Raw genomic sequence first — 16,752 nt, 5'->3', positions numbered from 1 at the left:
ATGTATATATACTGTATATATATATATATATATATATATATATATATATATATATATAAGAAAAACAGCTAATTGTTCCTGCATATGTACATATTTATTCAACATACAAGATTTTTGCATTAAAGAATATGCTTTTAATAAAAACGAAATATTATTCTAATGTCATCTTGTTTCTTTATGTCCTTAGTAAAATCTTCTATGGACCTCAATAAGAGTTCTAGATTATAATTTTTATATCAAGCTGGGAGAGCCCCCTAAGGAATCGAATTCTACGTTAGCTACATCGCTGACGACAAGGGCTACAAGGCTACAGAGTACTCGAGTCCAATGCTAATGCTCTCCCTGTTGCATTAGTCATGGCTGGAGGAGAACAAGCCAATCTCGAGGGTGACGAAGATGATAATAAATAAACTTTCCTAATTTATTTATGACTTCTGATAATTTTTCTAAGCAGCCGCAAGTTGACGATTTTGCTTCAACATCATTAGAATAGTTCTTAATTTCTATACGGTCGGAAATTTCCATTTCTCCCTTCTTGCTTTATTTCGTGTTTTAGCATCCACATTATTCTGACCCTCTACCTGCCATTAACGTCTTACTTATTAGTAAATAAAGTATCTATGATGCAATGGTTTTGATTCCTCGTTGTTCTATAATTGTACTAATATAAAGGATTCCTTTGTTTATTTATGATGAAAATACAATGTTTAAAAATGTTTTTGAGTTTTTTTGTAAATTACTACGTAATCCCTATTTCATTGAAAGAAAAAGAAAATGGAAGTTTGTTACACACGCACATAGGCGTAATGGAAACACGCAAATATGTTCAATAGTTTCATGAATAAAGATATTTCCCACATATACACAAACAATCGTACTTGAGAGCAAACATACACACACAAATGAACATATGTGTTAAGATATGTTGTTATAACTAGTAAGGTTGGTTCTCCAGTCGGGACTTCTGATCATGCCTTGATTTCATTATTAGTGAAGACTGAGCAGCCTGTCCCTGATATATCATATTCCTGTAAAATTTATATGAAATCCCAAGCAGACTGGAATGGGATTTTGCATGATCTTTTGTCCTTGAATTGGTCACAATTATATAATAGTGTAGATCCTGTTGTCCCTTTGAATGAGAATCTAGTCAACATAATTGATAGGCGTATCCCTTCTCGTGTGCTAAGGTACCGAATGAAGGACAAACCGTGGTTCAATGATGATTGTAGACGTGCTTATTTGGAGAAGCAGGAGGCCTATCACCTTTGGAAGGGTAACAGATCAGATTTGACCTGGAACAACTATACTCAGCTTCGAGCTTTTGACATATTTGTTTTTGACGTTAATAGTTTATATATGACATATCTGTTATGACGTTGTTACTTTTTTTAGAATGATTTATTGTTAATTTGTTCTCTTCAGTTATTTATATCCTTATTTCCTTTCCTCACTGGGCTATTTTTCCCTATTGGAGCCCCTGGGCTTATAGCATCTTGCTTTTCCAATTAGGGTTGTAGCTTGGATAGTAATAATAATAATAATAATACCATGCATTTTCCTGATAATCACTCTCAAAATACATTTTTTATAGTGTTTCTATTGAAAGTCCCTTCTTTCTTTTTTTTTACAAAGAACTCTTTCGAAAATCTTCCCTATTTCAGGTTTCATACATAAAATGCTTCTTTATAATGGAGTTTTTTTTCTTAAGGTTTTCCTTACGTCTGACAACCTCTTAAAGATCATTTTTTTTTTTATTTTGGTTCTTCCTGACATTTCTATGTAGTTTGTATAAAGAAGCACTTCTTCTATACTGCATTGTCCTGAAAATCCTCCTTGTATCAAGCATCATGCTGAAAATCCTCATTATATCCAGCATCCATTTAAAAATCCTTACATCCAGTATCCTAGTGAATATCATCCTTATAGTCAGTTTCCAGTATATCTTTATGCTCTCTAAAATCATCCTTAAGGTCCACCCTATATAACTTATCCTCCTATTATCCAACATCCTCTTAAATCCTTTCTTCAAATCCAAGAATCCTCCTGAAAATCCTCCATATCACCAAGCATCCTCCTGCCTCTGCCTGACAGTGGAATGATGTTATCTCTAAATGAATTGCTTTTGGCAGCAATCTTTTACCTACTGAAAGTGGTTTGACAAGTTCACCTGGCATGAATCGAGTAAGTCCAGACTCCTAATCACCTGGTCGTAAGACAATATTTAGGGTGATTATGGTCAAGTTCAAGAAATCTGTCTCTTGAGGGTGGGGATTTTTAATGGTAGAAATTCAGCCAATATTTCATAACTTTTGTATTAGCCTGGATTTCTCTTTTCTGACTGAGAATCATAAATATTAAATATTTTTGTTTAAAAAACCTCTCTATTTGGACTGAAAATTCTTAGGATAGCAAAATATCAGTGGAGAAATATTTTCTTATATAGTAAATAACTAAAATGTTACAATCAGTCATCGGTGCTTTAGATCAACAGACATTATTGCAACACGGGCTCTTGCCTTGAGTAAGTCTTTAGCGTTGTAAGGTTTGGACGGGAGTAGCATATTTATTGGGGGCTTTCCGACTCTATCCAAAACCAAGTGTTACACTAACTGTCGTTGCAAATGAGCAGCATTTAAGGAAAATTAAAACTAATGAAAGAAAATGCAATAATTTAGTTATTGTAATTACTATAAGACAAAATATCATAAATGTTGCATTTGGAGTAGAGTTTAGCTTTAGGGTCAGCGACAGCGACCCTTTCCGTTGACTGGGGCAAGCGTTATTATCATTAGTATTATTATTTGCTAAGCTACAAACCTAGTTGGAAAAGCAGGAAGCTATAAGAAAAATAGCCTGGTGAGGAAATGAAACACGGAAAAATAGAACATTTTAAGAACAGTAACAGCATTAAAATAAATATTTCCTATATAAACTATAAAATCTTTAACAAAACACGAGGAAGAGAAATTAGAATAGAATAGTGTTCCCGAGTGTACCCTGAAACAAGATGGAAAGATAAAATAATTCTAAAGTAAGAACATATAGGAGAGATATTTTCATTACATTATGAAAATAATGTAGATTAACGACCTCTCTCTAACGTGGACCATTTTTCATAGATTTCATGAAAGAGAAAACTGAAGATGAAGTATTTTTTGGATAACAATAAATATATAGAATATATTTTGGCTAAGGCAAAGGTTCCCTGACTTACTATCCATGCAATGAATTACGCAGCCATTGTGTATGTCAATATGAAAATGTGTAAGTAAATCTGAAATTATTAATTTATAGAATTATGCAGAATCAATTCTCTCGCTGATTCTTAATAACGAGAGAGAGAGAGAGAGAGAGAGAGAGAGAGAGAGAGAGAGAGAGAGAGAGAGAGAGAGAGAGAGAGAGAAATCGAATGATGTAAATTTCTATATAATAAATCGTTATGTGTATCCAATTATATGACATCGATAGACTGCAGTCAGTGAACTCAACCTGTCCACCCTTGGGACAAGTCTCTCTCCGCGGACTGTCTGTACTCTCTTATAGTACTATAATTTTTTAAGGTATGTATACACTGACAAATGTTTAAATAACTAATTATTCAAATGAATAGACAAACATGAAAACGTGAAATGTGGTTAGTGAATATAGTTAACAAATATTAATCAAAATGTTGAATTAAGCAATAGCCAGCTGTGAACTAATTAGTGGTCACACCTTTAAAAAAAAAAAAAAAAAAATCTCGGAGTTCTAGAAGCACAGAAGAATGTTAAGAATTCGAGGTTTTAGGAGTAATTGAGGGAATTTCATCATTAAAGGTTTAAATGCCGCTCATGAATGGCGGAGGAAATGCACAGCGACATTGCCTTATCGAGTAGGACAGTGCCTTAGAGACAGACCATATGTACATATGATCAGCGCCCAATCCTCCTCTCCACCCTAGCTAGGACCAAGGAGGGCCACGGAATGGCTGCTGATAACTCGGCATGCAGATAGACCTATAGGCTCCCTCAAACACTACCTCCTTAGCTCACAAGGCACGATTGCACCGACCACAGTAACTAACGAGTTTGAGAGGGACTCGAGCCCCAGTCTGGCGTTCACCAGTCAGGGACGTTACCATATCGGCCACCACAACCCTAGTTCACAATCTTCACTGTGGATACTTGGGGCAAAACTAAGGAAATTTCGTTGCTTTATTCTTTGAAGCCTAAACGTCATGGAGGATAAGATGGATTATCAGTTATTAAACATGAAAAAATAACATAAAAGTAATAATTTAAAAACAAAATAAAAATGAAAACAACAACAGCAACAATGATAACAACAAAAAACCATAACAACAACAACATCAAGCCATATGAGGGGTTATCTGTTATTAAAATATGGAAAAAAGTAACACAAAAGTAATGATACTATTAAAAATAGAAAATTAAAAGTGCAACAACAACAACAATAATAATGATAATAATAATAATAATAATAATAATAATAATAATAATAATTAATAACAAAATAACAATGAAAAAGCTAATGATAATGAGAATAAGAATTTCATGCCGGAAGGAAAATTAAGGAATCTAATGACTTACCGCATATCTTTTTGCTACAAGAGTCTGTTCCAAAGGTCATAAATCTCGTTGGACTGAGAGTGTAAAATTTAAGTGCTAAAATCGACATAAAAAGCTCATTCGATCGCTACTCCCTTGATTGATGCATTCATGAAGTACTGTCGTGCAATAAAAAGAGCCACTTTTTATAGTGCATGCGAACTCATATAAGTCACTTCAAGAATTATTTTGTTTTAAAGGCAGCTCATGAATGGCAGAAGCAAGGGACAGTGACATTGCCCTAGCAAGTAGGACAATGCCCTAAAGACTGACCATATATCATATGATCAGCGCCCACACCCCTCTCCATCCAAGCTAGGACCAGGGAGGGCCAGGCAATGGCTGCTGATGACTTAGCAGATAGACCTCTCCCACAAACACCCCATCCTTAGCTCACAAGGATAGTAAGGTTGCAGACACTAAAGGAATTAACGAGTCTGAGCGGGATTCGAACCTCCCGTCTGGCGATCATCAGGCAGAGACGTTACCAATCAGGCCACAACAACAGTTGTCTGTCATAAGGAATGAAAAGAAATATATGAATACACAGAACGGTGAATATTAATAGTTTATGCTAAACAGTATTTAGCAAGTCAGGGTCCTTGAAAAAAGTTTCTTTTGTAAAAAAAGATCTTACACCAAGGCCAGAGAATCTTTAAAGAAATAAAATCTGTCCTTGTGGCTAAATTGATAGTGGTGAAAAAAGGGTTCTGTTTTTTTTTCTTTTTTTACAGCTGCTGGAGAATTTTCTCTCAATCTTGGAAGGTTACGCATTTGTATGTAAATATAGATAATTTTCTTTATGGACTTGAAGAAAAATAAATCAATTTTCGTTACTTAAGTAAGTAAAAACAAATTATAATTTATATCTTATTTGTCTCTTTACCATGAAGTAAGCAAAATAAAAACAAAGATTACGCAAAAAGACCAGTGAATGTGGATGTACGATATTCAGAGTTAATGACCGAAATAGATCACAGGCACCATAGCCTGGAAGGTGGGTCAGGTATGCATACCCTTTCATAATGCAAACAAGCCTCTCTCTCTCTCTCTCTCTCTCTCTCTCTCTCTCTCTCTCTCTCTCTCTCTCTCTCTCTCTCTCTCAGTGCATCAGGTGTCAAGAACAAGCCAAGATCAAACAAAAGAGACTCAAAATAGTCAGTTTATCGACACAAAACGACAATTCTATCTCATCAATAAAGAAATGAAAGGGAAAATCAAAATATCTCGAGACACAAACAATCTCTAATAGGGACCAAACAGATAAAACTCCAGGTATAAAGAACACTCACCTCGTCTTTCTAGTTTCCATAAATGAAACTCGTTCCAGAAGTTATGTAAAGTCAAAGGTAGTGGATCAAGGTTGGCCGGTCGGTCACTCTCCTATTCGGACAAGGAGACGCCCCCCATATTTTTCGTCTTATTTTTCCCATTTTTTGTTTTTTTTTAGTATTCTTTTTAATGAGAGTTATAACCTTTTTTGATTTGTGTAAAACTGGTTTGAAATAAGAGCATTAGCATTTATCTATCTTGGAGGTTTCTATTAATTTCTTTCTTCTTTGAAGTTTTACATAGGTACATTAAAATTAATTTTTACTAAGTTTTCATTGGTATATCAACGTTTTTTTTTTATTAGGGGGCTGAACGATTTTCTAGATTTAGTACTATTATTTTTATATTTAATCGTCGTGATTTCTCATTTGAATCATGTGGTCCTTCTTATTAGTCATATTTAACCTTTTTAATTAGAGCTTATTATTAATCAAACATAGTTCTGGATACTTCTAAGGTGCAGATAGCCTTTTTATAATGTTATATTGGTATTTATTTTCAGTCTTCACAAATTCATAAAATGTTCTACTGAGGTTTTGTCACAGGGTAAACCAATGATAGACCTCTGGAGCTTATCGTTGTAACGGTTTTTTTTTTTTTTTTTTTTTTTTTTAATTTTTTTTTATCGCGTGATGTTTTAATAACCACTATAATATTTTTTATCATAGCATTTTAGAAATATAATTGAAACATCAACCATATCTATTTTAGTTGCCACGTCTTTCTTACTTTCTATTACTATAGATTTTGCACAATCTCTTCCATTTTCTCATTAAAAAATTGTAAGGTGTACAAACTTTCACCTTTTCGCTTTTAAGCCGTATTCTATTCATCACCATCTATTTCTATTCTCTTCTTCTTCTTCTCTTCTTATCATTAATGAAACCAAAGCAATCGCATCCTTTCTTCTTGAAGTTGACCTTTGCAAAGTTTATTCCTATTTCGAAAGGTCTTTGCGATCTCCTCGCCGTTACGAAAGTTAACGTTGCTGATGAAGTAACGAAATACGTAACCCTTTATATAGTTCAGTGATTTCTTCATTACGTGTGTACATCAGGGAACGTCTCCCGCGGATCATGTTTCGATTTGCCCTGTGACCTTTTGTAGCCTCACGTTTAAATGTATGTTTATTTGTGCCTTGAGAGAATGTGTTTGAAAGATTATATATATATATATATATATATATATATATATATGTATATATATATATATATGTGTGTGTGTGTTTATATTTATATATATGTATATATATATATATATATATATATATATGTAAGTATATATATATATATATATATACATGTGTATATATATAAATATAAATATATATATATATATATATATATATATATATATATATATATACAGTATATATATATATATATCTATATATATATACATATATATATATATATATATATATATCTATATATATACATATATATATATATATATATATATATCTATATATATACATATATATATGCATATATATATATATATGTATATATATATATACTGTATATATATATGTATGTATATATATATATATATATATATATATATATATATATATATACTATATATGTATATATATGAATATATATATATATACAGTATATGTATATATATATATATATATATATATATATATATATATATATATATATATATATATATATATATACGCACACAATTTATGCATACATTTAAAAAATGGAAGGAAATCTATAGTTCAAGAAAGAAAATGTAGATGTGATAGGTAAAGGCTGAGCTGGTTTTAATGTTGCAAGGCTGCAATTTCACTAAACTAAACAATTCTTTCTCAATATTCTAATAATTTTTGTGAGGATCATTCATTTACTTTGAATCAAATTTGCATATTTTGCCATTAAACTACTGGAAACTACTTGTATAAAAAGCTACCTAGACACACGAATTTGATTAAAAAACAATATTGGAGTTAGAATGTAGCCAAGAACTCGAGTTAACTTAACAACAACATTATCTCGACTAAGGTCATCTTGTGATGTGACGTAAGGGTAACCTGATCTATCTAGATCTGGTCACTAATCTCTTTGGTAGTTAATAGACACTGTCCGATGGGTCACTGACATAATATTCGGCCTTTGAAGCGGTCCTAAGCAAATTATTGCAATTCTATTCAAAGTACTTTGATAGATAATATAATTTATCTTATTCATTTTCGTATTTAACGGTTATACGTTGAATTTGTGTTAGTATGAATAAACGTTTATAGGGAGTTAATGATCATATTACTCTGGTTCAGTTGCAACATTAATATTTGTGGCTAATCGAGCTAATATAATTTTGTTTTTTTGCCCTAATTTATCTCTGTCATGGAAAAGTTAGTTCGATTTGGTGTTTTTCTTGAGTGGTGTACCTGTACAGTAGGTGATCATCTAGATAGAAAATATTGCACATCTGTGTTTCATCGGGAAGTTACAAACCCTTATAGCTGGACCATAGACTGGAAAGGTAATTATCGTCCATAATTTCCAATAATGTAAACATACACTTTTTCAGAATTTAAGTACCTATTCTTACTGTCAAAACTAATATCTATTGATTCACTTACGTAACTCTAAGTACGTTAGCTAATTATAATTATCAGAATAAATGAAATAGAAAAATGGGAAATATAGGACAAGTTATTGCTAATAAATTACGACTATGTTCCGTAAAGTAATGCACATTTATATATTTTGGATGAAGAGGCTTTATGCTCAAGTTGATGAAAACTCCTGTATATATCTGGTACAGAATTCATAAGACATATGTATATTCAGCCTCATAGTTTTGTTTTCTTTGTTTAGATACAAATGATTAGTATATGTCAACAATGGAAAATCTGGCGACCCCATATTTGATGTTGTACGCGGTGGAAATGTACATTCAAACATTCAAGGAGTGTTAATACACTTATCAAGAAATGAAAATATATAAAAATTACAAACAATTTATATTACCCTATTTGATGAAAGAAATACTTATCTTTAAGGTGTCAAAATCTTCGTCTCGAATACTTAGTTTCTTAATGCACAAGAAATTAAGATATATAAGAATAAAAAATAATTCCATATTGGCCTACTTGATGAAATAGATACTTATTGTTTTAGCTGTTGCAATATTCCCCTCAAATACATAGTTTCTTAATTATTGCTGACCTAATATCTTGATTCTTTCGCCTTTTAACGTCTAGCCTGACGTCACCTAACTGCTTGGCCGATGGAAATTAGCTGGTGAGATCATCTAAACTGGATGGGAATTGAGTGACGGTATCTGATCTAGATCTTGACGTCAATAAACAATTGGCGAGAGACAAGGTAAGGGTGAAGAATTTAAAGAGTCCTTCATGTAAATCTCTGCCAGGCTGCTAATAATTATTACCCTATCATATACCGTCTGAATTAGGATCTTCGATTTTTTCACTTATACTTCACAATATGACTATTTGTGACATTAAAAAGCATCAGTTAGACTATTGTAAAAAAGATGTTGGATATTTCATAAAATATGTATGTATCCCCCTATGAAAACGTTAGGAGGATGGGGTACTGATTTTGTGCAAATAATTGAGCGTAAAGTTGAACTCCAACAAAACTCAAAGGATGATTGTAAGTAGGTCGAGGACAGTGGCTCCTCAATAGCCAGGTTTTTTGCATTGCTAATGTTTGTTCAACTATATGCAACTCCTTTAAAATTCTATGTTTGATTCTTGATTGCAAATTTAATTCTGAGAAACATATTCGGTTTGTTTTTACAATTGCATAAAAATGGACTTATTTAGAAAGCCAATTAAGATTTTTCGGTGATAAGCCTAACCAGAGGACATGTTCTGATTCTTTTGTTCTGCCTTGTTATGCATTATTATTATTATTATTATTATTATTATTATTATTATTATTGGCCAAACTAGTTGGAAAAGCAGGATGCTATAAGTGCAAAGGCTCCAACGAGAAGTGAGGAAAAGAAATAAGGTAACAGATAGAATAGTGTATCTGACTGTACCCTCAAGTATGAGTAATGGTCTCCTGGCTGTTCTTCAGCTGCAGACTTTTATCTTAATTTGTTGTACAAAAACTTGCAGTCTTTTAATTTTCTTATTCCTGATCTCAATACCAATCTCTGGCACCCTCGTTCAGTTAGTTTTTTATGCCTGATGTATAAGATTTTTTAGGGTTCTGACTGATCTTTGCATCCAAATCTTCCCAGACTGTAACATCCATTCTGTAGCACTAGGGATGCAGTTAATTGTAACAGCCATGCCTTCTTCATCATAAGGCTCAATACTACATATTCGAAAGTTTTTATTTCACCTGTGATCATATTGTGGAATGATCTTCCTAATCGGATGAGCTCCAGAAATTCAGACTTGCTGAAAATGTTTTTATGTTAAACAGGTTGATATAGGTCTCTCTTCATAGTTTATATGTAACAGATATGTTTTAACATATTCGTGCTATTGATCCTGAAATATGTATTTTCTATTCATCACTTCTCATATATAGTTTATCTATTTCCTTTTTCTATTGGGTTACTCTCCCTGTTGGAGGCCGAGGGCTTGTAGCATCCTGCTTTTCCAACTATTGTTTTAGCAGCTTAGCTAGCAGTAGAAGTAGTAATAGCAGCAATAATGATAATAATAATAATAATAATAATAATAATAATAATAATAATAATAATAATAATAATAATAATAATAATAAAAATATAAAAGACTTAACAAGATTGAATTCATAATTTGGTGTCATATGCTGTAACTTTATTGAGGTAGGCCAAGGCTTGGAAATTTGTGATACTTACGGGATTATTCTAGTCCAACTACAATTTCTTTTATGCAGGGTAACTGTGCCCTAAACGAGAGAGAGAGAGAGAGAGAGAGAGAGAGAGAGAGAGAGAGAGAGAGAGAGAGAGAGAGAGAGAGAGATAGAGAGAGAGATAGACTACATGGATTGATTAGAATATTTGATTGATTTTACTATTGTTTTCTATAATTTGCTATTGTAATAATGAATAATTTCAGTTGTCATACTTTAAGTTCACCTTTTCTGTGAACTTATAATCCATCATTTATGAGATATTATAGCTCAAAAAATAAAGATAGAATTCTTTAAAATAATGAGAGTAAATGTAAGTACCTATATGATAATGGTTTACGGTCACTTAACGAAGTCATATATGGTTTGTCTTATACTCATATACATGCATACATGCATATATATATATATATATATATATATATATATATATATATATATACATACATATATAAATTATATAAATATATAATACACACATATATATATATATATATATATATATATATGTATATATATATATATACACATATATATATATATACTGTATATATATACATACATATATATATATATATATATATATACATATATATACATGTATATATATACATATATATATATATATACTGTACATATATATGTATATATATATATATATATATATATATATATATATATATATATATATATATATATATGCATAAAGTCCATCAATCAAGTTACAAACTTTAAGCTTTAAGTGCCTTCATCTCTTAAGAATAATCCGTTCTAGTGATCTACCGTATACTCTTTCCCCAAAAATAAAAACCAAACACCCTCAATGATATCGCAAATAAATTTTCTTGAGAAGATCTTTTATTCCCCAAATGGATCTGATGTACTTACCTTATTAAAAAAGTTCCCTTTACTGTTCTTGTATTCACAATTTTTTTAAAGATCCCAAATTAGGTCACGAACACAGTACATTTAATTCTCTCTACTCCTCCGAAAAAAAAATGTGTTAAAAACCCCTCAGTGAAGACACAAACACATAGCTCGTAAATGTTAACTTACAACGAGGTCCGTTTGAGAGAAAACCGACAGTTCTTTGACCGTCGTCGTTAAACCGGTCTGGAATCCAGACCCTGGATACCCATTGGGCAGTGGCTGAGTACAGGGTAGCCCTTTTTTATTTTGAAAACGTGCTACAGGAGCTTCCAAAACGCGCCAAATCCTTTCTTAATAGCGTTGTATAAGGATTAGTAACTTCATTAACAGAACCAATCTTTTGACTATGCTGTAGGACTCTATAACATAGTTTGGGAACAGAGAGAGAGAGAGAGAGAGAGAGAGAGAGAGAGAGAGAGAGAGAGAGAGAGAGAGAGCAGTCTCCTATAATATAACTGATAAAGCGGAAATTGATACAATACAGTATCAAAAGATAAGAGAAATACAGTCAGTTTATCATATACTTTATGAGATGGAAAAGCACTATTTTTTAGCGCTAGGTTTGTCTAAAAAGCGTCAAATAGCGCGGCCGCGATAACTAGGAAAAAAAACGAGCTAGACTTATGAGAAATGCGCCAGATCTAGCGCCAAAAGCGCAAAAAAAGGGCAACTATGGCTGGGTAACTAACTGGCCCTTTTGGTTCTTTACCCGGGACACGGGACAACATAATTGACCTTCAAACGCTGCCATTTAATGACTTTCTCCCCGAAGCTTCTTTTATTAATGAATTTGCATATGTTAAGGTAAATGGTCAAAGCGTCAAACTTCATGTAGTGGTTACTTATCACATCAAGATTGGAATTAAAAATGAATGATACTCTTTGAAGAATGATTATTCATTAAAATCATTAAAAAAATATATTTTCTTTTTAATAGAAGTTGTTATTCTATACTTGACACGTATTTATCATACTGTTTTTTTTTTTTCGCTTTAGCTTTTGAAAATCTGAATGAATCTACTCTTGTTTGCTCATTGAGTAAACCAGTTTGACGAGTCGGTATAATCTTTATGACACAACGAGGACTTACTTTTTAAATGTACACCGTTGTTACAGTATTTCCTTCTATAAAACAATTTGTGTTAGAGTTCTCTTGCTTAAGGGTACACTCGGCATACTATTCTATCTAATTTCTCTTCCATTTGTTTTGTTGAAGTATTTATAGTTTATAGAGGAAATATTTATTCTGATGTTGTTACTGTTCTTAAAATATATTATTTTTCCATGTATCCTTTCCTTACTGGGCTATTTTCCCTGTTGGGGCACCTGGGCTTATGGCATTCTGCTTTTCCAATTAAAGTTGTGGCTTAGCAAGTAATAATAATAATAATAATAATAATAATAATAATAATAATAATAATAATAATAATAACTACTGCGTCCAATTCTGCATAGGTAAAAGCTTACTTTTTCAGCTTTTAGATTTATCAAAAAATTATGTTGAACGTGATTCTTTATCAAATTATTAAATACTTGATCCATTTCTCAAGAATCTCTCAAGTGTACCAGACTCCCCCACCTTAATCATCTCCTTTACATCGAATTATAAAATTCATGTATATGAGCTATTTTACCTTGCAATATCAGTAAAGAAAATCGGTATACAAAGACAAAAGTTGATAAATATTCTTGAAAACTTGTGAATTAACTATACCCCTTTTAAAGCACTTTATTTTTCCAGACTAAAGCACTTTATTTTTCCAGACTAAAGCACTTTATTTTTCCAGACTAAAGCACTTTATTTTTCCAGACGTTGATAAGAAGGTTTATCTTGCTTTCAATTGTAGATGATTTAAAAAAAAAAAAACATTTAATCGAAATGACATCAAGCAAATCGTGCTTTAGATTAAGGTGGCCTTTGGCTAAAAGGGACTCTTGTTCGTTGATCAGACCGTAGAAAGCAGAATTTTTTGTTTATCATAGTTTTTATATGGCTGTTTATAGCACAAATCTTTACTAAGAAACTCACTTAAATTACTGAAACATAGCGTTGATAATTAACAGCCAATTACTGATTATGCTTGGGTTCACGAGTGCGTTTTTCAAAAGTATGACTGGACATAAGAATTCTGAAGGCTAATTTTTTTTCAACGGGTAATAAAAACTGGTTTATGCGTAAATTCCAGTAAAATAGAAAAGGAGCAGGTGAATCTGAAATCGAGTTTATTTCTTATTTTTTCACTTTGTCCAACGTACAGTATTATGAGAATTATGAGTGAATTTTCCTTAAAGTACTTTTGAACAACACGAAAGAATATAGTCAGGTTCACTATGTAATTTTGCTACAATTTTGTGGAGATTATCCAAGCTATACACTTTCTAAAACCATATTGTATAAGCAATCAGAAAAAGATGTTTCCATTTGCACTGATACTCGGCCGCCATATTCGAGTTTACAAAAGGGCTGCAATAACAAAACGTATTATTATTATTATTATTATTATTATTATTATTATTATTATTATTATTATTATTATTATTATTAGATAAGCTCCAACCTTAATTGGAAAAGCAGGATGCTATAAGTATAAGGGCTCCAACAGGGAAAAATAGCCTAGTGAGGAAAGGAAACAAGGAAATAAATAAACTACAAGAAATAAAATACACAATCAAAATCAAATATATCAAGAACAGTAAGAACATTAAATTAGATCCTTCACATAGAAACTATAAAAACTTCAAAAAAAAAAAAAAAAAAAAAAACAAGAGTAAAAGAAGTAAGATAGAACAGCATACCCGCGTGTACCCCCAAGCAAGAGAACTAATACGAGACAGTGGAAGGCCATAGTACAGAGGCTATGGTATTACCCTAGACTAGAGAACAATGTTTTGAGTTTGGAGTGTCCTTCTCCTAGAAGAGCTGCTTACCATAGCTAAAGTCTCTCTTCTACCCACCCATACCAAGAGGAAAGTAGTCACTGAACAATTACATTGCAGTAGTTAACCGATTTAGCGAAGAGAAATTGTTTGGTAATCTCAGTGTTGTCAGGTGTATGAGGACAGAGGAGCATGTTGTAAGAATACGCCAGATACAGTGTAAGTGCAGGCAAAGACAAAATGAGCCGTAACCAGAGATAAGGATCCAATACTTCAACTACTAGATAATATAAAAATATGTTTTTGACATCTAACTCAACATTCTTAGGCCCAAGGAATCCAATGTTATCAAAATAAATAAACTATACTCAACCAAAAACTCACTTGACTGAAATAATCCGTTTTATTTGAATATTTTACAAGTGATCAGACATGAACGTTCCTATAAGTTACTGTTCATTAAGAAACCAGCATGCTCCTCGTGACAAAATCTTTTAAGCAACCAAGGAGTCTTTACATATCTTCACCCTCATCGTCATCATCAGTTTCATATTTGTTCTGTGCGTCTTCACCATTCTGACACTCACTGCTATACTGGCAGAGATAGGTGCAGGATAAGTTATTTGTTCTGCCAGAACATCTGGCAAAAGAACTGTCTGTTTTGTACTGGCCTTTGGAGTTGGAAGGGCATCCGTCATGGTTGGTTTCAGCTGGCGATTCTGCAAGGGATCCAACTGAGGACCCTGCAGAGCAATGCTGGCCTATCTCTACACTCTGGCGTGGATATGAATGCTCAGGACGTATTGGCTCAGAGCTCCATGGGTAAGAAGTTGCTTTTCACTTTCTGCCTAATTCTTGCAGAAGAGATGCCATTCAGAGATGGTCTTGATTTAGAAGCCTTTACTGGCAGTATATTAGCCAGTAGCTAATGCATGCGTATAGCAGTCTCGGGCACGTTGGATTTGATCTCTGTTAGTTGCATTCGTATAGCACCTACGATATTAGACTGCCTGATTTGTGCAGTACGTTCTTTGTACAACTGTGTAGTTGTCGTTGGATCTCAATGTATTTGCTATCATGCACACTGGCTCTGTCTTCTACTATGTCCAGCACACACTGATAAGAGTCGATCCAGGGATGTTGCACCAACTCTGTTTCCAGTTGATAGACTCTTGACCTAGGAAAGTAACTTCTTCAGCCGCTTGAGGTTTGTCACTCATGTTTTAAGTGATAAAAAAAAACAACAGCATTGTAATATATCCATCGCCAACATACATGTTGGATACAGTAAACTGTTGAAAATACATAATATAGAGTAAGTAGGTTGGCGAAGGCACCAGCCACCTATTGATATACTACTGCTAGAGAGTTATTAGGCCCTTTGACAGGCCAGATAGTATTACATTGGATCCCTCTCTGGTCACAGCCCATTTTTCCTTTGCTTACACATACGGTACACCGTATAATCTGGCCTATTCTGTACATATTCTCCTCTTTCCTTATACACATGACAACACCAAAATAACAGAACAATTATTCTTCCCTGAAGGGGTTAACTACTGCATTTTAATGGTTCAGTAGCTATTTTCCACTTGGTAATGGTAGAAGAGAATCTTTAGCTATCGTAAGCAATTCTTCTAAGAGGACACTCCCTAATCAAACCATTGTTCTCTAGTCTTGGGTTGTGTCATAGCCTCTATACCACGGTCATCCACTGTCTTGGGTTAGAATTTACTTGCTTGAGGGTATAATCAGGCACACTATTCTATATTTATTTATTTACTTCTTTTCCTCACTGGGCTATTTTCCCTGTAGGAACCTGGGCTTATAGCATCCTTCTCTTTCAACTAGGGTTGTTGGAATAATAATAATAATAATAATAATAATAATAATAATAATAATAATACGGCTATTTTCATAACACTATACAAACATATCCTTATGATTGGTGCCTAGTGTGGCCAAATGACCAATTTGCCTTATGAAAATAGGAAGTATTTGCAAGAACTGCAGAAATAAACGTCTCAACCAATCTTCAGTTATGAGCATTGGACTCCTTGGCCTTGAAATGATAGATTGGCTGTCAAAATAAAGGTTAGAGGTTATTTAGAAGTTTTCTGATTGCTTATATTGTAAGGTTTCGATAAATGTATAATTTTCAT

The sequence above is a fragment of the Palaemon carinicauda genome, chromosome 35 (assembly GCF_036898095.1).
Source record: "Palaemon carinicauda isolate YSFRI2023 chromosome 35, ASM3689809v2, whole genome shotgun sequence".
In the NCBI taxonomy this organism is placed as follows: domain Eukaryota; kingdom Metazoa; phylum Arthropoda; class Malacostraca; order Decapoda; family Palaemonidae; genus Palaemon; species Palaemon carinicauda.
The sequence above is the reverse complement of the archived record's forward strand: the minus strand, read 5'-3'. Positions refer to the sequence as shown.